The 27886-nt window shown below is 46.0% G+C and overlaps 1 protein-coding gene across 2 annotated transcripts in view; it reads right to left on the minus strand.

Moving 5' to 3' along the window:
- LOC137561759 (ankyrin repeat and sterile alpha motif domain-containing protein 1B-like) overlaps positions 1 to 17434 on the minus strand; it is a 145559-nt gene extending 128125 nt beyond the window's left edge. For both annotated transcript variants that reach the window (XM_068273109.1, XM_068273108.1), the window contains exon 1: positions 17415 to 17434. The gene's annotated coding sequence lies outside the window, so the exon portion shown is untranslated. The remainder of the gene's footprint in view (positions 1 to 17414) is intronic.
- Between the last annotated feature and the right edge of the window lie 10452 nt (positions 17435 to 27886).

A 27886-nucleotide genomic window follows, 5' to 3' on the forward strand; every position in this document is an offset into this window, starting at 1 on the left:
CTAGCCTCTAGCGATATCGGCTGTGGATCCTTCTGATCTGCATTCTTGGAGTGTAGCTGGAGCAGCGGTTGCTACTGGCTACCTCATCTGTCTGTCTTGCTTGGAACGCACTAGCCTCTAGCGGTAGCGGCTGTGGATCCTTCTGATTTGCATTCTTGGAGTGTAAGTTAGAGCAGCAGTTGCTGCTGGCTACCTCATCTGTCTGTCTTGCTTGGATCGCACTAGCCTCTAGTAGTAGCAGCTGTGGATCCTTCTGATCTGTGTTCCTGCTTGTACTTGGATCACACTTGCTCTGGCGGAAGAGCGGTATATCCTACCTTATTCCTGTTTTCATCTGTCTGTCTTGTCCTGTGTTTACGCCTGCTGTTGCCTGGTGTGAGGCAACCGATTAGCAAGCGTCTACGCATCCTGTTTGTCTGTGTTGATCGCTTGCTTTCGCAAGCGTTCATTCTGTCTGTCTCAGTCTATTTCGTGTTTGTCTGTCATTGGTTAGTCAGGGTGACGTGCTTGTCTCTGTTGCGCTTTTCGTGCGGAGACCGCGCCGTAAACGCGTTCGCTGTTGCGAATGAGTGCGGTGTTCGCGTTTAGCTAGTGTTTGTTATTTTCGTTATCTTCTTATTGTTGTTTGCTGTGCCTTTGCTACTCTCGTGTTCTGTCCTTCTCTGTCTGGTGTCTGTTGGCAATCGCCATTCTTCGCGTTTGCGTTCTTGCTTTATTTCTGCTGATGTGTGTTCACCGTCGCTGGGTGGCGACTAGATTGGTGGACACACATTCATCCTGTATCTGTGCTCTTTCTCTTTAAGGGCTGTTCAGCCCTGCCTTGCCTTTATCTGTACAATTTCCATCTGCCATCTGTGGCCGTGCAGAGGCTGTTCTCGTCTGTACTCCACAGCGCCATCTGCCGGTGTGAATTGCCCTCTGCTGGTGCATTGCACCTAACCTGGGTTCTCCAAATTACACGTCTGTGGAGGATTTCCGCTGTGTCAGCGCGCATCTTGTGCGCTGACCATGGAAACGACTCTGCAAACGTTACACTCCCATTATTCTTCTTCTATTTCTCTCAGGTCGTTTACCCATTGTCTGTAGATTTTATGAGTGTTGTGATCCAGTTGAAGGAGGAGTTCTTCGTAAATAGCTGATAATGGCTTAGTCAGTCTCTCTACTATAAGAAGAGGTTCGAGTGGGTCAGACTCCAGCTGCAGTCTTTCACTACCGAATTGGGCAATAAATGCATGTGAGAGTTGTAGGAATCTAAAGCGCATGTAATTAGGAAGACCATACAATTGTTGCAGTTCCGAAAAGGACAGCAGAGTCCCGTTTGGGGCTATATCTTTCAGAATTGTAGAAAGAATGGTAGAAAACTGGGGAATATTGGGAATTCCCTATAACGTTGTATATGGGGACTAGGGATGATCGGAAAGTTCAATTTTCTATTCCGCGGAATTACGGAATTCCGTCCGCGTTGAATTCCGTAACCGTTACCTTCCGTCTGAATTTTGCGTAATTCTGCTGAATTCCGCGTTCCGATGGAAACATTTCAGTAATCTCAATTGAAACCTTGTTTTTGATAAATCGTAGGCCATAGGACCTAGTGGCTGTTCCACCGGTCTTTTTTTTTTTGCAGCAGCAGGAGTTGTCGCATAAGCCATGGGGCCTAGAGGTGGTTCCACGGCGGTCATTATAAGTTTGGTTTGAATCAGCAGGAGTTGTCGCGTAAGCCATGGGACCTAGAGGTGGCTCCACGGCGGTCATTATAAGTTTTGTTTGGAGCAGCAGGAGTTGTCGCGTAGGCTATGGGACCTAGAGGTGGTTCCACGGCGGTCATTACAAATTACAATTGGTGCTGAAATAATTCCGATTTTCATGCAGAAATCCTGTTGGTTGGTTTTTGTTAAGCCTCTAATTAGTGCTGAAATTCCGATTTTCATGCAGAAATCTTGTTGTTTTCACTTTAAGCTTCTTCTAGGGTCTTCCTTGTGATTGGCTTAAAAAAATCCACATTCCGACGGAATTACACATAACAATTCTTCCGTCGGAACACTATAGCAATTCCGTTCCGATTTCTGACCGGAATCGCGGAAAACGGATTTCCGCGGAATGCGGTGAGCATCCCTAATGGGGATCACTTAAGTTGCATAGCGAATTTGCTGTGGAGATATTGCCAAGCATGAATTGTGGTTTTCATAACTGTTGTAATATCAGAAGAGGAATTAGAACCTCGGAACGGTAATTTAAGGAGAGCTTCGTAGGAGCCCATGATGGCTGCCTGCACCACTACGGCTCATCTCTAGAAAACCACCATCTAATGGTAACTAGTATTGACACCAGAAAGTAATAGTAAAAATTGGGCATAGATACGCCTCCCTCTGTCGCCGGTCATTCCAAGGTTTTAAGCGATAAGCGTGGGAGCTTATTGGACCAAATAAAGGGGAGCAGAATTTTATTTAGTTCAGTAAAGTATTTTTTAGGTATCCAGACTGGTGAATTACGGAAAACGTATGTAAATTTAGGCAGTAGCATCATTTTTATAGCGTTAACTCTCCCTATCAAGGTTAAAGCGGAATATAACCTAGCATATCAACTTTGCTCTAAAACATTATTTACAGCATATTATATGCAACCAGCATTTTTTTTTACTAGACCAGCATTGGAAGGGTTACACACAGAGCTTTAAAGTTCCGAGAGAAATGCTGCATCAGCCGAGGTTTAGATAGATACATTTAAGTAAACACAATGTAACAAGTGAGGTATGTGACTCACTCTCTCTCTCTGTGTCAGGGAACTCCTGCACAGTCAGAGAGTGTGTCACATTCCACACTTGTTACATTGTGTTTACTTAAATGTATCTATCTAAACCTCGGCTGATGCAGAATTTCTCTTCACGGAACTTTAAAGCTCTGTGTGTAACCCTTCCAATGCTGGTCTAGTAAAAAAAAATGCTGGTTGCATATAATATGCTGTAAATAATGTTTTAGAGCAAAGTTGAAATGCAGGGTTATATTCTGCTTTAAGGGTAGGTTCTGCCAGGCACCACATTTATCTTTCACTTTTTAAATGATGGGGATAAAGTTATTGGTTAAAAACATTTTAATGTCTTTTTGTATCACAAGGCCTAGATATGTGTATTTATTTGACCACTGTAGCACTAGGCCAGGGTTGTTATTGAGTGAGGAGTTATCATCTAGTGGGAATAGGATGGACTTTGTTCTATTTATTTTCAATCCCGATCATCGGCCACAATAGTCAACAGTTTCCAGAGCTGCGGTAAGAGAGGGGCCCGAATCTGCGAAATATAGGACGTCATCTGCATAAAGTGACATTGTTTCCTCTAATCTCCCCAATTTCAATCCCACAATGTTACTGGAGTGTCTAATTGCCAACGGTTCAATGGCCAAGGCAAATAGACCCGGCAAAAGGGGACACCCCTGCAGGGCCAGGCCGAGGCATAGGCTGGAGAGGCTCCAGCCTCAGGGCGCAGTGTAGGAGGGGGCACACAATTCATTCAGCTGTTATTCCTAATTGTGCATGAAGCAGAAAGAAATAAGAAAAGGGGATACATGGCAGTGACTGCAAGCCAGATAACTAGAGATTAAGGTGTTGGGGAGGTTGTGGGCCGGTGGCCCTCTTAGTCTAATAGCAATCCTTGTGTGACGGCTGGGGGGGAGGGATGGAGGGGCGCACTTTGGTGTCTCAGCCTTGGGTGCTGGAGGACCTTGTCCTGGCTCTGCACCCGTCTAATACCTCTAGTTAGTTGAAAGGCTTGCGTAGTCTTGTTATTAATATGGAGTCTAGCAGTAGGGTTTTTGTAAAGGAGTTGGACGAGTTTTATAAAATTATTTCCAATGCCAAATTTAGCCATCGCTTTCCAGACATATCCCCATTCCACCGAGTCGAAACTCAAAAGCCTTTTCATTGTCCAGCGAGGCCACCACCCTGTCCCCTTTATTATCATGGTTAGTCACAAGGTTAGTACCCTTCCCTGGCATAAAGCCCGTTTGATCCGAGTGTATGATAGACATCCTCTCCCTGATTTACAGTCTGAAATTTATCACTGGTGGTGACATCTTTAGTTCTGTCAGGTGATCTGTACGGAATGTTCATTACTGAGAGTTCTATGCACAGAGGGAGATGCTGCTTGCTTGGCAGTTGGAGAAAAGCTGTTATTTCCGGCAATGCAACGAGGTTCACAGACAGCAAACTGTGGGAGGGGTTTCACCACAATATCAGCCATACAGACTAACCCCATAGCCACCCCTTCCCCAATGATCTATTTGAGAAGGCAGGAGAACTGTGTTACATGCCTAGCCTGGAATCTGAACTGTGTTGGACACTAGTGCTTAGTACAGACAGTTCAGGTATCTTCCTTTTCCTGCATGAGTAATGCATCACAGCGAACAGGAAGTATCGTTGCTTATTTTCCACACCTGCTCAAAATGAATGGCTGAAGGGAAGGTTTGCATCAAAGTATCTTCCAGTCTTGGGAGAATCTGTTAGACTTGAGGCCCACTGGGAGCGCTATTGCAGGGCTTACCAATCGTCGGCGAACTGCAAAGCACTGCAAGAGTGGAACCCTATTGGGGTGGTTCCCCTTGCCGAGTTACAATCCCAGAGTAATCGGAAAGCGCTACGCCTATAACCCGGGCGTGCTGGCTTCTTTCTGTTAGTGCCGGTAAAATTGCCGTACGATGTCTACGCATGGTATTTAACCACTGTTTCATGCATCAGGTCTAAAGTGTAATGGGAGGTGGGGGGGGGGGGGGGGGAAGTATAATTTGTATGCATCGTGCGCTTTCGCTATTTGCATGATGACCAGAGATCCGGAGGACCCTCTTACACTACACAGTCTTAGTGCCTCTAAACATATTCAACAAGAGCTTTTCCAATTGGTTTCTCATTGAGCATCCCTAATGTGAACGCATATCTCCCAACTTTTGGAGCCAGGAAAAGTGGAGACTAAGCCCCACCCCAGCCACGCCCTTAGCCATAATTTAACATGTGACGCCTCCCCTATAAAGTTCCCCGGTGTCTAGTAGTTCCCCACCTCAATCCCCAATAAAGCTTCTCTGTTGTCTAGTGACACCCCCCCCCCCCATTCCCCCAATGAAGCAATTCCCCGCCCCTTCCTGTCACATGGAGAGGGTGAGAGGAAGGTGACCAGGGGCAGTGGTGCTCATCCAGAGTCCGGATATCCGAACTACCCAGATAATCCAAACTTTTTCCACTATCTGAACTTTGAATAGCAATTCAGATATTTTTTAAAATCCGAATAGACTATCCAAGAGACACTTCCGGTGTTCTATCCGGATATCTGAATCCGGCCGGATACTGAGGTCGGATATCCGATTCGGACTGGAAAATTTTAAACTCGGATATCCGACCCGGATCGGATATCTGGGTATCCGGATCCGAATTAGATCCAGATAGTGAAAAGTGGTATCCGAGCAGCACTGACCAGGGGTACATTCCAGGAAATCAGTAGTAATATATAAAGAGGATTAGAAAAATATTTTTTTTCTCTTCCTTAGGAAAACAGTCTCATAAATCATACTTAGTCATCGATTCCTGGAATATATAGTCTGGCGGATGCTCACCTCTGTCGCAGCCAGCGCCGGGAGGTGGACCTTTCCCATTGTCAGCGCCATGGCCTGAGATAATTCGTCAAAGTGACACGGTTAATGTATTCCTCCGACAATGACTATTCAGCAGAGGTCTCTGCGGCCATCTCAAGTTTATATCTTGTTTTGCGACTCGCACCTGCATTGTGTGCGGCAGGCAGCCCACTCACGGCGGCGTTACACAATGCCGCGCCAGCGCTATTCCTCGAATACTCACCTCCAAAGCTCTCATTAGCGGCAGTAAGAAATGCGTAACGCGTACGCGGAAAAGTACACAAGAGCATCCTGCGCATTTATTATTTTATCTCCCACACAAATCAAACGGCAGATAATCAACAGGTGTCGCAGGATAAAAGACGCCCAGGACTCGCATCCTCGAAGATTCAGTAACACTGATATCAACACTATTTTACCACTCAACTGTGGATGCCAAATGTGTTAAAGGACAGCTGAAGTGAGAAGAATATGGAGGCTGCCATATGTATTTCCTTTTTATCAATACCAGTTGCCTGGCAGTCCTGCTGGTCTCTTAGGCTGCAGTAGTGTCTGAATCACACACCTGAAACAAGCATGCAGATAATCTTGACATACTTCAGTCAGAAACATCTGATCTTCATGCTTGCTCAGGGTCTATGGATAAAAGTATTAGAGGCAGAGGATCAGCAGGATAGACAGGCAGCTGGTATTGTTTAACTGTTTGCCGAGCACGTCACGCCGAAGGGCGTGGCCGTGGCGGCAGCCCCAGGACCGCCTAATGCCGATCGGCGTAAAGTCCTTGGGCTTCGTTTTGCAGGAGATCGGCGTCTAATTACCGTGTGATAATCGCGTGACACGGCTGTCCCCTCCATAGGCTGAAGCCTATGACAGCAGATCACCCTGATTGGCTGGCGGGGGGAGGGAGGAAGGGAGGGAGCGGGGTAAAAATACAAAAAAAAAAACCCACAAATTTATTAATAAAATAACATAAATATTTATGCAAAAATAAAACAAAAAAAAAACATTGGGGGAGCGATCAGACCCCACCAACAGAAAGCTCTGCCGGCATTTTGCGGGAGTGGACACTGCAGCGATTTCTCCATGATCGTGTTTAGCGCTTCTATAGCACTGAAACGCGATCGCCGGGAAATCGCCTGAAAATGGTGCAGGCTAAGCGTTTGGCGATTTGCGTTAATCGCCAGCGATTAACACAAATCGCCCAAGTAAGAACGGGCTCATAGTCTATTATAGCACTAGTGCTTTCAAAAGCGCAAGCGCTTGAGCGTTTTGCCGAAATCGCCGGCAAAACGCTCTAGTATGAATGGGGCTTTAACCTGCCTGGCGTTCTATTAAGATCGCCAGGGAGGCTGCGGGAGGGTTTTTTTTCACAAAAAAAAAAACTATTTCATGCAGCCAACTGAAAGTTGGCTGCATGAAAGCCCACTAGAGGGCGCTCCGGAGGCGTTCTTCTGATCGCCTCCGGCGGCCAGAAGTAACACGGAAGGCCACAATGAGCGGCCTTCCGTGTTTCGCTTACCTCTTCGCCATGGCGACGAGCGGAGTGACGTCATGGACGTCAGCCGACGTCCTGACGTCAGCCGCCTCCGATCCAGCCCTTAGCGCTGGCCGGAACTTTTTGTTCCGGCTACGCTGGGCTCAGGCGGCTGGGGGGACCCTCTTTCGCCGCTGCATGCGGCGGATCGCCGCACTGCAGCGGCGATCAGGTAGCACACGCGGCTGGCAAAGTGCCGGCTGCGTGTGCTGCTTTTTATTTGAGCCAAATCGGCCCAGCAGGGCCTGAGCGGCAGGCTCTGGCGGTACTGGACGAGCTGAGCTCGTCCAGACCGCTCAGCAGGTTAAAGTAAATTTCCACTGTTGAGAAATAAGCAAAGCCATATTGTTAGGAATAATGGATCATACGCATTCAAAAGGCTACAGAGATTACAGTTTGTGCAGGTGTAGAAAACAAGCAACAATAGTGCACCTGCAGGAAGTGAAAAGTACCTGGGCTGTCTTTTCTGAAAACTAGTACAATACAGAATAGAGAAATTCCTAGGGCTTGATTCACTAAACTCATAGCACGGGCGCATTAGCGTTCTGCGTGCGTTTTCCCGCGTTTTGCGTGCGGTTTTTGCACACAATTGTGTATATTCGTGCACAATCGCGAATTTGCGCCCGCAATTGTGCGCAAAAAATTGCGATTGCGCGCGCAAAAAGTCTACCGCGGCCATGTTATGAATTAGCACGGTTTAGCGAATCAAACCCCTAGTGTTCATCACCAACTCCGTAAGTAAATTCTGTTGATCTGACACATTTCTGCCAGATCAATCTGCCAGTGTGTAGACAGCATGAGTCACACCAGAAAGAGCCTGCGCAGTTGGAGCTGAATCAGAACACTTGATTTGCATACTTACACGGGGTCAGTCACTCAAAAGTATTCTAGGCAGAGCAGAGCGTCATCCATAAGGAAAACCTAGGCAGCTGCCCAGGCCTGGAGAGAGTATAGGGGCCTGGAGGATGCTAGACCCCACCATATCGTTCTAAAAAAGACAGGTGCCTTTCAGAAATGGGCTCATGTGACACTCCAACTTGCGTGCACAGATGCCAGAAGTCGCTAGAAGCCCACTAGGTACTGCCGGGAGGCTGCAAGATGTCGCTAGAGGTGCATAAAGTATTTTATCCCTCAGGCATGTCGGTTAGTTGAGACTTCCAACTACCTGAGTTCCGGATAATGGGGACTTTGCTGTAGATGTTTTTATTTATAGGCACTTGTATTGACCCGAGGAAGCGGAACGAGACCCGTGAAACGCATTGTCTATCGTGCATTAATAAATTTACCATTTCCATTAACCTACAGTTTGTCCTTCTCATTTTCTTAAACATTTACAGTAGAATGTTTTGTACAGCAGGAGGAAGTGGCAGCGCTTTCAGACAGAGGCTGTACTGGAATTAGCTATTTGCAAAATGTGCAGAGCTCCACAATGTGGACAAAATTACACAACATGCATTCAAAACAAGTACAGCAAAGGAGGGTGTTAGCGTCAGTATAAATAATATGTGCACAAATTATTCCCTACTAGAGTTCCCCACAACGATGTGGAGAAGTCCAGTAGGGAATAATTTGTGCACATATTATTAATACTGAAGAGAACACCCTCCTTTGCTGTACCTGTTTTGAATGCCTGTGTCATTTTGGCCACATTGTGGAGCTCTGCACATTTTGCAAATAGCTAATTCGGGCCAGACAGCCTGTCTGAAAGCGCTGCCACTTCCTCCTGCTGTACAAAATGCATTTGTGTGCTTTAACCTGTATTCAAATTCTTAGATTAGGAATTAGTACATAATTTTGCATCTGATTTGCATTCAAGGCATATATTTAGCCCCTGTGCGGCTCTGCATGCCTCTGTTGGCTTACATTTCAGTTTGCAGCCTGGAGCGCTGTCACTTGTTTGATCATGGGGGCCTCCGCCAGTGTTTTTAGCGTACCTAGATCAGCTCATCACGGCCGTGATGCGGGCCAACAGATACAAGGGGACCCAGCGGTGGATCTGAGCACTGGAAAAGGATCCTGAAGGCCTCTCGACTATCCAGAGTCTTCCTACTAATGCGGTAAGTATCTAACTTTTATACTTTTAGCGGATTTAGGATTTCTTTAAATAAGATGCAAAGACTGCAGATTCCATCACCGTCTGCCACTGATTCCGTTACATTCCCCCCCAGCCCGGGCATCCTAATCTTTAAAGCTTCATTTTGAACAGTCATGACTCAGGCTTGGCATGGAGATGCTATTTATAACCCCACAAATAAGATCCCCGAGCGAGCCGGTCGCTGGGCTGAGCGCGTCTGAAGCAAACTCAGGGCCATCATTTCCATTAGCGACTCGCCCAGTAGCCTAAATCTCCACGTCGCGCAGCGGGAATTAGCATTACAAAACAGGATAAAAGACACCGACTTCAAAAAACATGTGCCGCTTTCTCCCGCAGGAAGCAACGTTTAGCGGAAATAACAAACAGATGCCTCATGACTCTGATTGTATTTGTTTAGTTATTCTGTTTTATTAATATTTAGGTGTTTAAAGCACAGCTACATGTAAGAACTCAACAAGGCAAATTCTAATGGTAATCAGGACGGTGGGTGAATATATATATATATATATATATATATATATATATATATATATATATATATATATATATATATATATATATATATATATATATATATATATATATATATATATATATATATATATATATATATATATATATATATATATATATATATATATATATACATATACAAACTTCACTGCAGCTTTCTCCTTCACCCCCTCTGGGTGCAGCTGTCGGGTGGGTCGGTCATGTTTTTGTTTTTTGCTTGCCATGCTCTGAAGGAGTTACTACATAACTAAGGTGGGGAAAAGATAGAAAGTGCTATCTCAAGTAAAAAATTTTGTGTATCGGGGGCCGATAAGTTTATAGAAGGAGGCGGGATTTATATTTTAAAAACACAACGGGAGGAAATTCTGACTCACTAAGCATCATCTGCTATTTAACAGGTCTGCGCGATTAAAGCCACGAACGTGAATTTCAGCAGCACAGATTGTAGCAACAATATACACAATATACACAATGTAGCAAGTGGCAGTGTTCTCACTGCTGCGGTTGCGGTTAGCGATGACCGCAACCGCGCTGCATGCAGTGGTTTGCCGGCGACGAGCATTCCGCGATTAGCAATCGTGATTAGCGCGGAAAGCACGCTAATCGCGATCGCTCCAAAACCGCCGCAGTGTCCAGTGATTTTTCTGCGTTAATCGCGGGAAAATCACTCCCGCAAAACAATGGGAAACAATGATTAAGGACCAGTAGGTCCGAAACATGTCAGCTAGTGATATGTGTTGACTCTTTTGGATACGTTCATAAATAAAGATATTGGATTTTAGGAGTATTATGCGGACTTTCTTCGTTCTAAGTGTGTCCTAGGACTGGCTGTCCTGGTCCGGCACTGCCCTGCGTGGAGTGAGCGGTCTTCTATAGGGATGGTCGGAAATGCCAACTTCCGATTCCGCGGTAAATCCGCATTCCGCCATTGCCAAATACCGATTCCGCTTTCCGCTACCAATTTCCACATTCCAATGCGGAATTTCCGCATTCCAATGCGGAATTTCCGCCGGAAATCGCGGAAATTCCGCCCGACTTTAACATCGATTTTCTCAAAAACTATAAGGTCTTTTTGAAAACTTTTTTTGCATCTTGTTCAGGAGATTCTGTTTATTAAACCCTGAAAATTTGGTGTTTCTAGGTCTTACGGGGGCTTTGCTATTAACCGCTAAAGTCGGCGGATTTTTCCTGTAATGTAAATGCAGAAAATAGGCAGATGCAGATTTCTGCATTTTACATTACAGTAAACATCCGCCGACTTAGCGGTTAATAGCAAAGCCCCCGTAAGTCCTAGAAACACCAAATTTTTAGGGTTTATTAAGCAGAATCTCCTGAACAAGATGCAAAAAACAGTTTTCAAAAAGACGTTATAGTTTTTGAGAAAATCGATGTTAAAGTCGGGCGGAATTTCCGCAATTTCCGGCGGAAATCCGCCTAACGCGATTGCATTACCGATTTCCGCATTCCGATGCGGAAATGCAATTTCCGATCGGAATTTCGGAAATTGCATTTCCGTGGAATCCGAATGAGCATCCCTAGTCTTCTACCTTCCTTTCCACTCTGGTACTTAACTCATGTATGCAGGGTGAGAGTTAGAAAAAAGAGGACAGAGAGGGAATAAGAGATATTTCCATAAAAGTAACTTCAGCAATATCCTGAGCCAAAAAACACCCCGCAGAAAGTAAAGACCAGCACCACCCAGATGTATTATTGCTCTTTAATAATAAAAAGACACTACAAACATCATGCGACTTTTCGGAGGAAGCTCCTCCTTTCTCAAGCTTATGTCCGTGTCTAAAATCACATAACATTCACACTAGGCTTTATAAAGTAACAAGACATGGACATGGACCAATCACATTGCATTGCTGCCGATGGCGACCAATCGCCAAAAAACACAGGCAACCATAAAACATGTAGGCGAAAAAGGATGCTGTTATTAGAGGGAGAGGGGTCTGTAAAGGGGAATGGGGGGTTAGAGGGGAAAGGGGCTCTGACTGGGGGGTGCATTTTTAGAGTTTTCCATAGGCTCTTTATTACTCAGATACGCCCCTAAGTCTATCTCTATTGCGCCCTTGGGGGTGGTGCTGGAAGTGGGAGGGCCTGGAGGGAGTTCAAGAGTTTGACTGCAGAGGGGAAAAAAGGAGTTCTTATGTCTTGAAGTTTTAGTGGAGATGGTCCTGACCCTGCAGCCTGATGGTAGCTGACTAAAGAAGCAGTGGCCTGGGTGTGGGGGGTCATTTGCAATCCTCATTCCTTATCCTTGGGCACTAGGAATGAGTTAATGTTCGGTAGGGTAGGTCAGAGGGCTGGTGCTCAAAACCACTCCACTAAATCCATACGTACCACCACAGATAGACAAGAGAGAGATGAGAGATATGCTGTATAGATGCATATCTGACCCCCTTCCGATGTGTATATTGTGCTTCACATTGATCCAAGCAAGTGCAGAAGAATGACTTGCAGTATCTCTGTATCTACAGAGCAGGTTTAGAGATAAATCTGCAGAGGCCCTGTAGTGACATATAGCAGAATGCAGTAAAGAGGCTGTGTAGTGACATATAGCAGAATGCAGTAAAGAGGCCCTGTAGTGACATATAGCAGAATGCAGTAAAGAGGCCCTGTAGTGACATATAGCAGAATGCAGTAAAGAGGCCCTGTAGTGACATATAGCAGAATGCAGTAAAGAGGCCCTGTAGTGACATATAGCAGAATGCAGTAAAGAGGCCCCGTAGTGACATATAGCAGAATGCAGTAAAGAGGCCCTGTAGTGACATATAGCAGAATGCAGTAAAGAGGCCCTGTAGTGACATATAGCAGAATGCAGTAAAGCGGCCCTGTAGTGACATATAGTAGAATGCAGTAAAGAGGCCCCGTAGTGACATATAGTAGAATACAGTAAAGAGGCCCCGTAGTGACATATAGTAGAATGCAGTAAAGAGGCCCTGTAGTGACATATAGTAGAATGCAGTAAAGAGGCCCTGTAGTGACATATAGTAGAATGCAGTAAAGAGGCCCTGTAGTGACATATAGTAGAATGCAGTAAAGAGGCCCCGTAGTGACATATAGTAGAATGCAGTAAAGAGGCCCCGTAGTGACATATAGCAGAATGCAGTAAAGAGGCCCTGTAGTGACATATAGCAGAATGCAGTAAAGAGGCCCTGTAGTGACATATAGCAGAATGCAGTAAAGAGGCCCCGTAGTGACATATAGTAGAATGCAGTAAAGAGGCCCCGTAGTGACATATAGTAGAATGCAGTAAAGAGGCCCCGTAGTGACATATAGCAGAATGCAGTAAAGAGACCCTGTAGTGACATATAGCAGAATGCAGTAAAGAGGCCCTGTAGTGACATATAGCAGAATGCAGTAAAGAGGCCCTGTAGTGACATATAGCAGAATGCAGTAAAGAGGCCCTGTAGTGACATATAGAAGAATGCAGTAAAGAGGACATGTAGTGACATATAGCAGAATGCAGTAAGGAGGCCGTGTAGTGACATATAGCAGAATGCAGTAAAGAGGCCCTGTAGTGACATATAGTATAATGCAGTAAATTATTCAGGATACCCACTTTTATGGTAATTATCCTGGTTACAGCATCAGAAAGAAATCCTATATTATACATTGCCTTATATTGGTATGTAGCTCCACCCTGCCAGTTATGCTTAGTCTAGGACAGGGGTCAGGAACCTTTTTGGCTGAGAGAACCATAAACGCCACATATTTTAAAATGTAGTTCCGTGAGAGCCATACGATATGTTTCAAACTGGGACAGTAGGGCTCACGTTCCTGTTGCCATGGTGATGTGAATACAGTTGAGTGGAAGTGTCAGACACGTCTTCAGCTTCTCTTGGGTTTCAGCAACATCAGCAATTCCCCAGACAGGAGAAATACAGACTAACAGCTTGTACAATTAGCTAGCTGACTTGGGGGATTATTCACTTTGTAGGACGAGATCCCCGCATTTTGGCCCAATATCCTGCCTGTCAAGTGATAGACAGCCTATTGGGCCAATCAAAGTGTGGGGATCTTGTCCTACAAAGTCACTGGACCTGAAAGGACCCAGAGTGGGAGAAATTGGAGCGGCTGTTAGTTTTGGGATAGTGCGAGTAAATTAGTAGTGCTACAGCAGTAGTTTGCCGACTTTGAAAATGTGACTTGCGCTGCCACACTAAGTTGCGCTGCTTGAGCAGTGTAGCTTAGTGAACCAACCCCTACTGATTTGTCTGTGAGCCACATGTAGCCATCAAAATAGCCACATCTGGTTCCCGAGCCATAGGTTCCCTACCCCTAGTCTAGGGTGTTTACCTATGCAGCATTCTCCTCCTACAGCATTCTGGGAGACAGGTATATTTTGTACTGCTTTTGGAATTCTTAGAAACAAACATTCTGCAGAGATGCACCTGACAGGATTAAATATGTTGCCACCAGGGATACATTTCAGAAAGTAAATCAGGGAGAGGAAAGATTTTACTATGGGCAAACACTGACTAAATAACCTATGCATGTATATTGCAAAAAATAAAAAAAACAAAATAAACTGTTTTATTCATTATGCTATTTCTACTCCAGTTCCTCTTTAACATTGGTGCAAACTTTACAACATATACTTCGGAGAGTTTTTTTTTTCCTTCCTCCCTCCACAGCAAGATTACAGTTCACTTAAAGTGAACCCAAACTAAAAATACAAGATTTCAGAAATAAAATCTATTTTCTAAATTATGATAATAAATAGCAGCCTTTTTTCAGCTGCATAATGACAAATATAAAATATTTTACATTTATTGGAGGAACACCGCCCTTCCTTTCATATTGCCGGGACAGAATTCGGCAAACTGGTGGAGTAGATGGTGTCCAGCAAAGGAGGAATTGCTAATGGCTGCCACCTGTATAACCCGTGTTATGAAAAGAGAAGGGTGAAAAGCATGCACTGAAATGCTTATAGGCTTGAAAGAGTGTTTATTTATCTTTGTATGTGTCAGAGCGGTGCAACTAAATACTTTGAATTAAAAAAATATTTGGTTTGGGCCCGCTTTAAAGGACAACTGAAGTGAGAGAGACATGGAGGCTGCCATATTGATTTCCTTTTAAGTAATGCAGAAGTGTCTGAATCACACACCTGAAACAAACCTGAAACAAGCATGCAGCTAATCTTGTCAGATCTGACCAAAATGTCAGAAACCCCTGATCTGCCGCATGCTTGTTCAGGGGCTATGGCTAAAGTATCAGAGTCAGAGTATCATCAGGACAGCCAGGCAACTGGTATTGCTTAAAAGGAAGTAAATATGGCAGCCTCCGTAACCCTCTCACTTCAGTAGTCCTTTAAAGGGAACCTGAAGTGAGAGGTATATGAAGGCTGCCATATGTATTTCTTTTTAAACAATGCTAGTCGCCTGGCAGTCCTGCTGATCTCTTTGGCATCAGTAGTGTCTGAATCACACACATGAAACAAGCATGCAGCAAATGCAGTCAGACTTCAGTCAGAGACACCTGATCTGCATGCTTGTTCAGGGTCTATGGCTCAAAGCATTGATGGCAGAGGATCATCAGGACAGCCAGGCAACTGGTATTGCTTAAAAAGAAAATAAATATGGCAGCCTCCATAACCCTCTCACTTCAGTAGTCCTTTAAAGGGAACCTGAAGTGTGAGGTATATGAAGGCTGCCATATGTATTTCTTTTTAAACAATGCTAGTCGCCTGGCAGCCCTGCTGATCTCTTTGGCATCAGTAGTGTCTGAATCACACACCTGAAACAAGCATGCAGCGAATCCAGTCAGACTTCAGTCAGAAACACCTGATCTGCTGCATGCTTATTCAGGGTCTATGGCTCAAAGCATTGACAGCAGATGATCAGCAGGGCAGCCAGGCAACTGGTATTGCTTAAAATTAAATAAATATGACAGCCTCCATATCCCTCTCACTTTAGATTTCCTTTAAACAAAACATAACAAACATGAAACAGAGAAGGGAAACGTGTGACCTTGGAATGTCCTTCATTGATCCCCTCTTCGTTTGTCTTGATTATTCTTTAATAAATGCCCCCGCTTAATGACAGCGGTGTGGCATGTAAAGGGTAAACCTCACTGCGAGGAAACGATTTGCGTGCATGTATGATCTCCGATCCTCAACGTGATGGCAAACAGCAGAACGCTCTCATGTTTAAAAGATATCTCAGCCTGCATGAGCAGAGCTGCAAAATCATATCACTGCCTGGGCACTGGGGAATAAGGGGGGGGGGGGGAGGAGAGCCCCCCTGGGCCCACACCACGCTCTCTCTCCATCCTGCGCTGCCTGCCTGGGCACTGGGGAATAAGGGGGGGGGGGGGGGAGGAGCCCCCCTGGGCCCACACCACGCTCTCTCTCCATCCTGCGCTGCCTGCCTGGGCACTGGGGGATGGGGGGGGGGAGGAGCCCCCCTGGGCCCACACCACACTCTCTCTCCATCCCGCGCTGCCTGCCTGGGCACTGGGGAATAGGGGGGCAGGAGAAATCCCCCTGGGCCCGCACACTGCTCTCTCTTCATCTCACGCTGACTGCAGGGGGCAACGGACCTCATTACGGGGCAACTCCGACCGGCATGAAAGAGGGTCTGGCCTAACTCCTGCCTCCCCCGCTGTGATCTAAATCACCACTTACAACAGGGAAAAGAAATAATCTTATTCACAATGGATGATAGTTATAGCGAGGCATGACTTTTGTTAAAAAATTGCTGTGACGTAGATCGCTGTTACGCAAGTCCTCTCGTAACTAAGAGCTTCTATCAGATAGCAAGAAAATAGTGCATTTAAAGGGTATGTTAAAGTGTACCTGAGATGATGGGAAGTAAAAGTTTAATACATACCTGGGGCTTCCTCCAGCTCCGTCCGAGCAGATCACTCCCACGCCGCCGTCCTACACCTTCCGGATCCTCCCATAGCTGCCCCGGTTTCTTCTGCCAGTCGGTGCAGGCGCAGTGCAGCCATGCACCCTCCCCGTCTCGCTCCCGCAGCTGCACATGCGCTGTAGTAATGCACAGGCATAGAACGCTCCCGGCGACGGGAGCGGGGCAGGTGCGCATGGCCGCGACACGCATGCGCAGTACGCCCAACTGGCCGCAGAGAACGGGGCTGCTACCGGATAATCCAGCAGGCTTTGGACGGCGGCGTGGGAGTGATCTGCTGGGGGGGGGGGGGCGTGCTGGAGGAAGCCCCAGGTGTGAACAAAACTTTTACTTACCGTCGTCTCAGGTTTCCTTTAAGTGGAAATTTTCCCCCAGTTTAACTTACCCAGGGCTTCCTCTTGCCCCCTGTAGTCGTTCTGGTCTTTCACCTTCGATCTGCTCTCAGCCATGATGCAGCAGTTGTAGCCCTCAGGAAGCTGGCGAACTCAGCCAGTTGCCGGCAACTGCGCATGCGCCTCCTCGATAGTGCTGCCATGGCTTGGAGTGTTCAGGGCAAGCACAGGACACTCCCAGCCAACGCTGGTACAAAGCGAGCAGCTGACAGACAGTGAATTTGCCTTTTATAGCAAATGTAACATGTTTAGCCTTGTGACCAGAAGAAGCTCAGAGGGGGGCTTTCCCAGCAGCTCCAGAGCCCCCCCCCTCCCCCCAAGGAGGTTTGGGGCAGCTCGGCAGATAGAGGAGAGAGGACCAGAAGTAGCCAGCCCAGTGAGAGAGTCACTCACCTCTCCGCTCACTTCCAGTGCCGAAGCTTCCTCTTCCCCTCTAGCATCAGCTGCCATTGTGTGTCTGTCTCTGCAGCCGGTGTTTCCTAGTAAGTGATTCGGCAATAACATGTCGGTGAGTCAGGTTATAGGAAACAGATTAGATTATACCTCAAATACACATGAATGCCTAGATTAACCACTTCAGGACCAAATTAATTTTCACATATCAGCACTGCTCCCATTCATTCACCAATAACTTTATTACTACTAATCACACCTAAATGATCTATATATTGTTTTTTTCAGGACAAATTAGGCTTTTACTGTGTGATAATTTTGTTTAGTAATTACCTTATTTTCAATGCATTTTAAAGGGAAAAGTAGAGAAAAAAAATGAAAAAAAAACACTATTTCTCCATTTACATCCATTATAGTTTTACAATAAACAGTGCTAACTATAAGTTAAACGCACTAAGTTTGCTTACTCATCCTGGTTACAACAACATTTAGATTATGTCCCTAGCACAATGTATGGTGACAATATTGTATTTGGAAATAAAGTTGTCTTTTTTCTGTTTTTTGCTTTTGTTTTCTCATTGTACACTATTGATGATTATAAGACCTTATTTGCAAAAATAATAGTAATATACCCTCATGGCATACATATTTAAAAAGCCAAGTTTCTAAGGTAACAATATATGTTGTTTCTTTCATATTCTGTCACTTCGTTTTCATTTTACAGGTCTTTCATTTTGGTACAAGATATGTAAAAATGTAATTGCCTTTGATTCAGTTTGTGACTAAAAAAGAATACACAAGACATGGGCCTCAACCCTAAAACTTTATCAACGCTATTCTACTACTTATCAGGGTTAAAATGTTACCACATATGTCTATTGTAGTTTTGCTAAAACTTTCCCAAATTTAATCAGAATTTAGAAAACGACTGTTTTATGTTGGATTAAGTTTGTCCGTACCTATTTTTTATGTGACGTGTGTCCAAGCTTTAAGACACACCAAGATGTATTCTACAACTCGTCACGGTTAAAATGCCACATGTGCCTCATTTAGTAACAAACTGTTGGTGTACTCTCCACAAATACACTGGATGTTTATAAATGTCCAGTTATCATTAAAGGGACTCCGAGCTCATCTAAAAAATAAAAGTTGTACTCACCTGGGGCTGACGTCACACGCCGGCCGCCTCGCGTCATCATGGCAGCCGACGTGGCAGTACCGCGCATGCGCTCTTTAATCGCGCATGCGCAGTACTTTCACGCCGGCTGCCGCGATGAGGCGAGGCGGCCGGCGTGTGACGTCAGCCGCGTCATACGCGGAAGGAGCAGCCCGACACTCGGCCGAGTGTCGCCCGGGCTGCGGCCGGTCAGCCATTCCGGAGCGGGGAGTTCGAGAGGAGCCAGGACGCCGTTGTGGGACCTCCCGACCAGCACTGGGCTGGAAAAAGCCCCGGGTGAGTACAACTTTTATTTTTTAGATGAGCTCGGAGTCCCTTTAAGTGGGTAATATACGCCGGCTAGAAATATAGCTGAGGAGACGAGATGCTGAGGTTTTGACCGCAGATTCGTTTCACTATCGGCAAGGTAGAAAGAAGCAGTTTAGTTATAGTATACGCTGCAGTATTATTGGCATAGTACGCTTATTTTTACTCTATGCATCTTTAACAGAGCGTCTCGCAGAATAGATCCATTAGGCTACATATATATATATATATATATATATATATCCTCTTTCAGTCAATAGCTTTCCAGTTACAAGAGCCTGCGTATAGAATGTAAACCGTAAACTGAGCCTTTCCAAGGTCAAATGAAAAGTCGCAGCATTTTTATCTGGATGATCGCAGCCTCCTAGCAAAATTCGGCCTAAGCAGAAAGCTATTTAATTGATTTTCGCTAGCTGCGAGATGGTCTGAAGCATAACAGGTGCAATTTTGCCTTCCAAAAATGGAATCCATTTGCAAATCTTCAGCTCTACTAAGCAGGAGGTGCCCCCCTCCCCATCATGCATCAAGAGGTGACCCCCACCAGGATAAGTATCCTGGTTTCAGCATCAGAAAAATGTCCTATACCTATATATTTCTGTATACTGGTACATAGCCCCGCCCTCTGAGTGAGACGTACCCTAGGCTGTTTAACCATTTCAGGACCACAGGCTTTACCCCCCCCCCCCCCCCTAAAGACCAGGCCATTTTTCACAAAAATGGCCACTGCAGCTTAAAGGCCTCGCTGCAGGACCACACAACTCAGCACACAAGTTATTCCCCTCCCCCCTCCTTTTCTCCCCACCACCAGAGCTTTCTGTTGGTGGGAAAAGATCACCCCCCCCCCCAGATGTTTGTTTATTTTTATAGAAATATATATGTCTTTATTTTTTATTAAATTGTGCTGTTTTCTTTTATTATTTTCATTCCCCTCCCTCCCCCCGTCTGCCTATCACAGCGATCGGCTGTGATAGGCTTCAGCTTATCATTGTCGATCAGTCCTGTGTCCCCAGTACAGCGCTGCTGTAGATCGCAGTGCTGTACTAACTAAATAGATGCAGGAGATCTAACTAAATAGATCTCCTGCAAAACCCAGCCCCAGGACTTGATGCCAATTGGCGTTAGGCGTTCCCGGGGCTACCGCCACAATCACACCCATTGGCTTGATGTGGTCGTTATGTAGTTAATATGCGGAATTATCCCCTCCCCACAAAACATACTGGGAGACCAGAGATCTTGGATACTGGCTTTAGAACTCCCAGTAAGGGCAAAGACACACTGCAGAGCGCTTTGTGATCCATTTTTTTTGTTTTTAAAAACACGCTCCCCTTGACTTGCATTACAACTGCAGTAAAATCGAGGCAACATTTTTTTTAAAAAAAAAATCGCATTTGCAGCAAATTTGGCTTGATTTTACGGCAATTGTCAAGTCAGTGGGGGTGTATTTTTAGCAGAGAGGAAGTCTTGAGTTCAGGTTTGCTTGAGGGCTTATTCACAGTGGAAACTCTTAGGGCTCGTTTCCACTAGTGTTGGGCCGAACAGTTCGCCTGGCGAACCTCTCTGGGCCTCTTACTACTTCCGGGTCGCAATGACCCGGAGTAGTACGCCTGCGCTGCCCGGCGGAGCGCGTCCTAGATCGCGCTCCTGTTGCCGGGCACTCTCTGCGCATGAGCGTGACGTCACTCATGACATCACGCACATGCGCAGAGAGTGCCCGGCAACGGGAGCGCAATCTAGGACGCGCTCCGCCGGGCAGCGCAGGCGTACTACTCCGGGTCATTGCGACCCGGAAGTAGTAAGAGGCCCATGGATTTAGAGATGCTCGCCGGCGAACGGTTCGGGAACCGTTCGCCACATCTCTAGCCGTCACTGAGCGGGATCGCAGGCGAATCCCATGAGCCGTGCCATGCACGGCTATAGGAATCGCAGCCTCCGCAGCGAATTCTGTAACTAGTACCGGCCGAATCGCTACTTCAGGCGATTCGCCGGTGGCGCCAATCTCCCCATGGCAGAGTTTCCCCGTGCGATTCATGTGCGGGGAAACTCTGCGGAATCGTGGCAGTTTCCCCGATAGTGGAAACGGGCCCTTATACCGCAGCTTACCGCACTGCAATGCTAATCCTATGGGACGCTCACAGTGCGACGTTAGCATCGCATTGTAACATGTAGCGTTATTGGTAACGCACTGCTGCAATGCCTTACCTCTAAACACACACATTAACGGGTAAAGGGAAGCATACTTTTGATTGTCTGTATTCTTTACTGTACCTACTTAATGCGACAGCAATGCAGCATTAATGTGCGCTACCTCCTTTTTTTTTTTGCGTTATGTTGTAATGCTGCATTGTGACTTTAACATCGTATCACAACGCAACTTCCCACTGTGAACGTAGCCTTAAAGAGGAACTCCAGTGAAAATAATGTAATTAAAAATTGCTTCATTTTTACAATAATTATGTATAAATGACTAAGTCAGTGTTTGCCCATTGTAAAATCTTTCCTCTCCCTGATTTACATTCTGACATTTATCACATGGTGACATTTTTACTGCTGGCAGGTGATGTCACTGGAAGGAGATGCTGCTTGCTTTTTTGGCAGTTGGAAACAGCTGTTATTTCCCACAATGCAACAAGGCTCACAGACAGGAAACTGTCAGGACCATGGTCCTGACATCACACTGTGGGAGGGGTTTCACCACAATATCAGCCATACAGAGCCCCCTAATGATTTGTTTGTGAAAAGGAAAAGATTTCTCATGGGAAAGGGGGTATCAGCTACTGATTGGGATGAAGTTCAATTCTTGGTTACGGTTTCTCTTTAACCTCCTTGGCGGTTAATTTTTTTTTTGCAAATGGGCAAAAACAATCGTTTTTTTTAATTTTTTTTGTTTTGTTTCATGTAAAGCTACCAGAGTGGTAGCTACATGAAACACCACTAGAGGGCGCATGTGGCCCTCTAGTGCGATCGTCGCCGGCATCAATAGCAAACAGGGGAGCGCGTATATAACGCGTTCCCCTGTTTGGCTTCTCCTGTCGCCATGGCGACGATCGGCATGACGTCATGGACGTCAGCCGACGTCCTGACGTCCTGCGCACTCGATCCAGCCCATAGCGCTGCCCGGAAGTCATTGGTCCGGGCAGCGCAGGGCTCTGGCAGGGGGGGGCCCTCTTTCGCCGCTGCGTGCGGGCGATCGCCGCAGAGCGGCGGCGATCGAGCTGTGCGCGCGGCTAGCAAAGTGCTGGCTGCGCGCACAGCACTTTGAATGGGGCGAATCACCCCAGCAGGCCCTGAGAAATCCTCCTGCGCGGCATAGCCCGAGCTCAGCTCGGGCTTACCGCCAGGGAGGTTAAGTCTCAAGACTTCATTTGCACTTTGATTTACAATTAAGCTGTTAGAAAGGAGTTAAGATGATGTCCGCTGGTGACTCGGTTGGTTACGCAACATGAACGGATGGACTGTCACTGCTCTGTCACCTGCTGTCACCTTCAGTGGCCGCCATTAGCCGTCAGCGCGTGCCTCTTCCATCATTACAAGCCGGCGTCGATGAAAGATTTAGCACCCTGTAAGATGTCATTCTGAAAACCGCTGCCACACAAATCCCGCAGTTAGATAACCGTACTGAGTCATCACCCCAGTCAGCGACAGGGAACCTGTTCTTGCGTAAAGAAAATGAACGTCGAGTCCTTGAAACAAAGATGTACCCGGCCGTACTCTGCTGCCGACAGCAAAAACTTGCTCTAAAGTTCACCGAGGGGTAAAGAAACGAAAAACAGGATGAAACTCTGCTATACAGTCCTGGCCAAAAGTTTTGACTTTTAGATCTATGTTTCAGTTGTTTATGTGATGTACTGAAATATAATTATAAGCACTTCATACGTTTCAAAGGCTTTTATTGACAATTACATACCTCCCAACTTTTTGAGATGAGAAAGAGGGACACTTAAGCCACACCCATGCCACACCCCTGATCACACCCCACCACGCCCCCTAGTCATGCATACCATAAAGATTTCATAAGAAAAATATGTTGTTGTATCATTCAAACCACACTGGTCCTTTCTATCCTGGTTCATTTTCCTTCATAGTAACAATTTAAAATTAGTAATATATCAATTTAAAAGGATGGGAATAAAGTTTAGAGTCAATCAAATACAATTTTTTAGTAGAGAAATATATATATATTTACATAGAAAGAGGGACAAACGAGGAGGAAAGAGAGACAGGGCTCCCAAAGAGGGACTGGTACTCCAAAAGAGGGACAGTTGGTAGCTATACAATTACATGAGATTCATGCAAAGAGTCAGTATTTGCAGTGTTGGCCCTTCTTTTTCAGGACCTCTGCAATTCGACTGGGCATGCTCTCAATCAACTTCTGGGCCAAATCCTGACTGATAGCAATCCATTCTTTCATAATCACTTCTTTGAGTTTCTCAGAATTAGTTGGTTTTTGTTTGTCCACCCGCCTCTTGAGGAATGACCACAAGTTCTCAATGGGATTAAGATCTGGGGAGTTTCCAGGCCATGGAGCCAAAATTTCAAAGTTTTTGTCTCCAAGCCACTTAGTTATCACTTTTGCCTAATGACACGGTGCTCCATCGTGCTGGAAAATGCATTGTTCTTCACCAAACTGTTGTTGGATTGTTGGAAGAAGTTGCTATGTGAAGGGGTTTTGGTAGCATTCTTTATTCGTGGCTGTGTTTTTGGCAAAATTGTGAGCGAGCCCACTCCCTTGGATGAGAAGCAACCCCACACATGAATGGTCTCAGGATGCGTTACTGTTGGCATGACACAGGACTGATGGTAGCGCTCACCTTTTCTTCTCCTTAAAAGCCTTTTTCCAGATGCCCCAAACAATCGGAAAGGGCCTTCAACGGAGAATATGACTTTGCCCCTAATCAGTGGTGGCTCCAGGATTTTTTGGGGGGTTGGGGAGTGCTATGCAGGTGCTGGACCGACTTCAGGGGTAGCTGATGACCCGGCAAAAAAAAATGGACGCGGCCATGACCTGATGAGGGAGGAGCTAACTGTAATTTAAAAGTGCAATGCAAAGACAGTGGGCCCAAGTTTTGGTGACCCTTTCCCCAGAAAATTCACATAATTGTGCAGGTTTTCTCAAGAAAATACACGTAATGTGAGCAGATTTGCCCAGAAAATACGTTCAATCATGTGGCATATTTGGCCAGAAAACACGTTCAATCATGTGGCAAATTTAACCAGAAAACACATTCAATCATGTCGGCAGATTTGACAAGAAAACACGTTCAATCAGGTTGGCAGATTTGATTAGAAAACCCGTTCAATCATGTGGCAGGTTTGACCAGAAAACACGTTCAATCATGTCGGCAAATTTGACCAGAAAACACGTTCAATCATGTCGGCAAATTTGACCAGAAAAACGTTCAATCATGTGGTAGATTTGAACAGAAAACACTTCAATCATGTCGGCAGATTTGCCCAGAAAATAGGTTCAATCATGTGGCAGATTTGCCCAGAAAATAGGTTCAATCATGTGGCAGATTTGCCCAGAAAATACGAGCAATCACGTGGCAGATTTGCCCAGAAAACACGTTCAAACATGTCGGCAGATTTGACCAGAAAACACATTCAATCATGTCGGCAGATTTGACCAGAAAACACGTTCAATCATGTCGGCAGATTTGACCAGAAAACACGTTCAATCATGTGGCAGATTTGACCAGAAAACACGTTCAATCATGTCGGCAGATTTGACCAGAAAACACGTTCAATCATGTCGGCAGATTTGACCAGAAAACACGTTCAATCATGTCGGCAGATTTGACCAGAAAACACGTTCAATCATGTGGGAGATTTGACCAGAAAACATGTTCAATCATGTGGCAGATTTGACCAGAAAACACGTTCAATCATGTCGGCAGATTTGACCAGAAAACACGTTCAATCATGTGGCAGATTTGACCAGAAAACACGTTCAATCATGTGGCAGACTTGCCCAGAAAACACGTTCAATCGTGTGGCAGATTTGACCAGAAAACACGTTCAATCATGTCGGCAGATTTGACCAGAAAACACATTCAATCATGTGGCAGACTTGCCCAGAAAACACGTTCAATTGTGTGGCAGATTTGACCAGAAAACACTTCAATCATGTGGCAGATTTTCCCAAAAAATACACCTATGTTATTAAATAAAAAAAAACAATTTACTCACCTGCAGAAGACCTCCTGTCCCGGCCTCCATCAGGCACGCAGCTCCCATGATCCTCTACCAGCCAGCAACTGAAACTCCCACGCTGAGAGCAGGGCTACGAGAAAATGGCGCCCGAAGCCCTGCACTGCCCACTCGAAGTTTCCAGAGCAGGGCTTCGGACGCCATTTTACCGTAGCCCTGCTCTGCTGCTGTCGGAGCTGCGCTATGAGCTGCGGGCTGCTGCCGGTGAACTCTAGATGCCGAAAGTCAGTTCACGCTGGGGGTGCTTTAGGGGTGCTTGAACAATTTTACTTGGTGCTTCAGCACCCCAAAGCACCCCCCTGGCGCCGCCACTACCCCTAATGTTTTTGGGGGAGAGAAGTGTCTTCTATGCTGCCCTTCTTGACACCAGGCCATCTTCTAAAAGTCTTCGTCTCACTGTGTGTGCAGATGCGCTCACACCTGCCTGCTGCCATTCCTGAGCAACCTTTGCGCTGGTTGCACTCCAATCACGCAGCTGAATCCTCTTTAGGAGACGATCCTGGCGCTTGCTGGACTTTCTTGGACACCCCTTGAACCCCTTTCCTTAGTAGCCACAATATTCTTGCCTGTGAAGCAATTTTTATGCAATGCAATTAGATGGCTGCATGCGTTTCTTTGCTGGTCACCATGGTTAACAATGGAAGATCAATGATTTCAAGCATCACCCTCCTTTTAACGTGTCAAGTCTGCCATTCTAACCCAATCAGCCTGACCTAATGATCTCCAGCCTTGTGCTCGTCAGCATTCTCTCCTGAGTTAACAAGACGATTACTGAAATGATCTCAGCAGGTCTTTTAGGCCTCCTTTCCACGGACTGTTGAGCTGTGTGCTCAGCAAGCAGTTACCAGGCAGCAGTGAGCAGTTATCAGGCAGCAGTGAGCAATTACTAGGCAGCAGTGAGCAGTTGTGAGAGTTTGGATTTCACTGCCTATCAACAGTCTGTAGCAAGGAGGCCTTAAAGGGAAGGTTCAGGGACTGTTTAAAAAAAATAAAAATCCGCAATCACTTACCTGGGGCTTCCTCCAGCCCGTGGCAGGCAGGAGGTGCCCTCGGCGCCGCTCCGCAGGCTGCCGGTGGTCTCCGGTAGCCGACCCGACCTGGCCAGGTCGGACTCCTTCCGCGTTTCAAAATGCGCCTCACGGCGGCGCACTGACGTCATCGAGCGTCCTCCGGGCTTTACTGCGCAGGCTCAGAACTACTGAGCCTGCGCAGTAAAGCCCGGAGGACGTCCGATGACGTCAGCGCGCCGCCGTGAGGCGCATTTTGTAACGCGGAAGGAGCCTGACCTGGCCGCCGGCCTGGCCAGGTCGGGTCGGCCACCGGCAGCCTGCGGAGCGGCGCCGAGGGCACCTCCTGCCTGCCACGGGCTGGAGGAAGCCCCAGGTAAGTGGATGCGGATTTTTATTTTTTTTTAAACAGTCCCTGAACCTTCCCTTTAATGACAGCAGTGAAATGCAGTGGAAAGGTTTTTTTTGGGATTCAGTTAATTTTCATGGCATAGAAGGACTATGCAATTCATCTGAACACTCTTCATAACATTCTGGAGTATATGCAAATTGCTATTATAAAAACTTAACCACCAACTTTTCTAATTTCCAATATTTTTGACAGTCTCAAAACTTTTGGCCAGGACTATAGCTATAGGCTGTATATAGAAAGGTTTTGGTGTTTTGCATAGTAGGTCCGCACCCCCGGAACACCTAGGTGGCAAACAGAGAGAGGCCAGGAGCCCAATGGGGCAGTACCGCTAGTTTAACTTCCCTAGCGTTAACGGGAAACTTCAGCCTAAACATACTTTCATTAAGTTACATTAGTTATGTTAATTAAAATAGATAGGTAATATAATCTCTTACCCACCCTGTTTTAAAAGAACAGGCAAATGTTTGTGATTTCATGGAGGCTGCCATCTTTTTCATGGGGACAGCCATCTTTTTGGTTGGAAGGAGGTGACAGGGAGCATGAGACACAGTTCCAACTGTCCTGTGTCCTGATCACCTCTCCCAGCTATGCGCACTAGGCTTCACATCTCAAAATTAAACATTAAAAAAGCAAATTTGCACCAAAACAGCAGAAGGAGAACAACAACATCAGAAATCCCATCATGCTTTGCACAGCATCAGGGGAAAAATGCCTGGGCAGTTTTCTTCTGTGCAGCTAAAAATGAGGTTCGGGTAAAAGTTCTGATGCTGTGAAACTGTTAAAGAATCATCAAGCCTCTCCAGTGCTGCTGAGTAGATTTTTAGTCTGGAGGTTCACTTTAAGGACGAGCATGACTCATCCTAAAAAAAATAGCTACTATAGGTAAGGACGAGTCAGGCTCGTCCAGTAATTACAATTTCTCACCTGCGGCGGTGCTGGCATGTGGTATCTCTCGCTGGCACCTCACAGCTTCCCTGCGCGCATTTTTCCCATCTTCTTCTCCGCGATCCTCGGCAGGGATCTCCTCTTCTTCCTCCTTTGTCACTTCCTGTCCCTCGGCAATCACGTCCCCCGCTGTGACCCTCTGATGACATTGTGTGCGCCCCCTGGTGTCGGGCGTACGCAACATCACATCACATCCAGCGGCACATTTTTTCGTATTGGATTCAATACAAACATCTGTATTGGATCCAATATAAAAAATTCTAAGTGTGCGTACATCACAGTTGAGAATTAGTAATCCCATTTCAGTACCGCCTGAAAGTTGTGCAATGAAACGTAAGGAGCGATCCATGAAAACACACCAGTATCAGCACAGATTTATCAATGCAATACAGTGAATCAGAGTGCACACCTCTTTGTG

This window comes from Hyperolius riggenbachi, chromosome 3 (assembly GCF_040937935.1).
Source record: "Hyperolius riggenbachi isolate aHypRig1 chromosome 3, aHypRig1.pri, whole genome shotgun sequence".
Lineage (NCBI taxonomy): Eukaryota > Metazoa > Chordata > Amphibia > Anura > Hyperoliidae > Hyperolius > Hyperolius riggenbachi.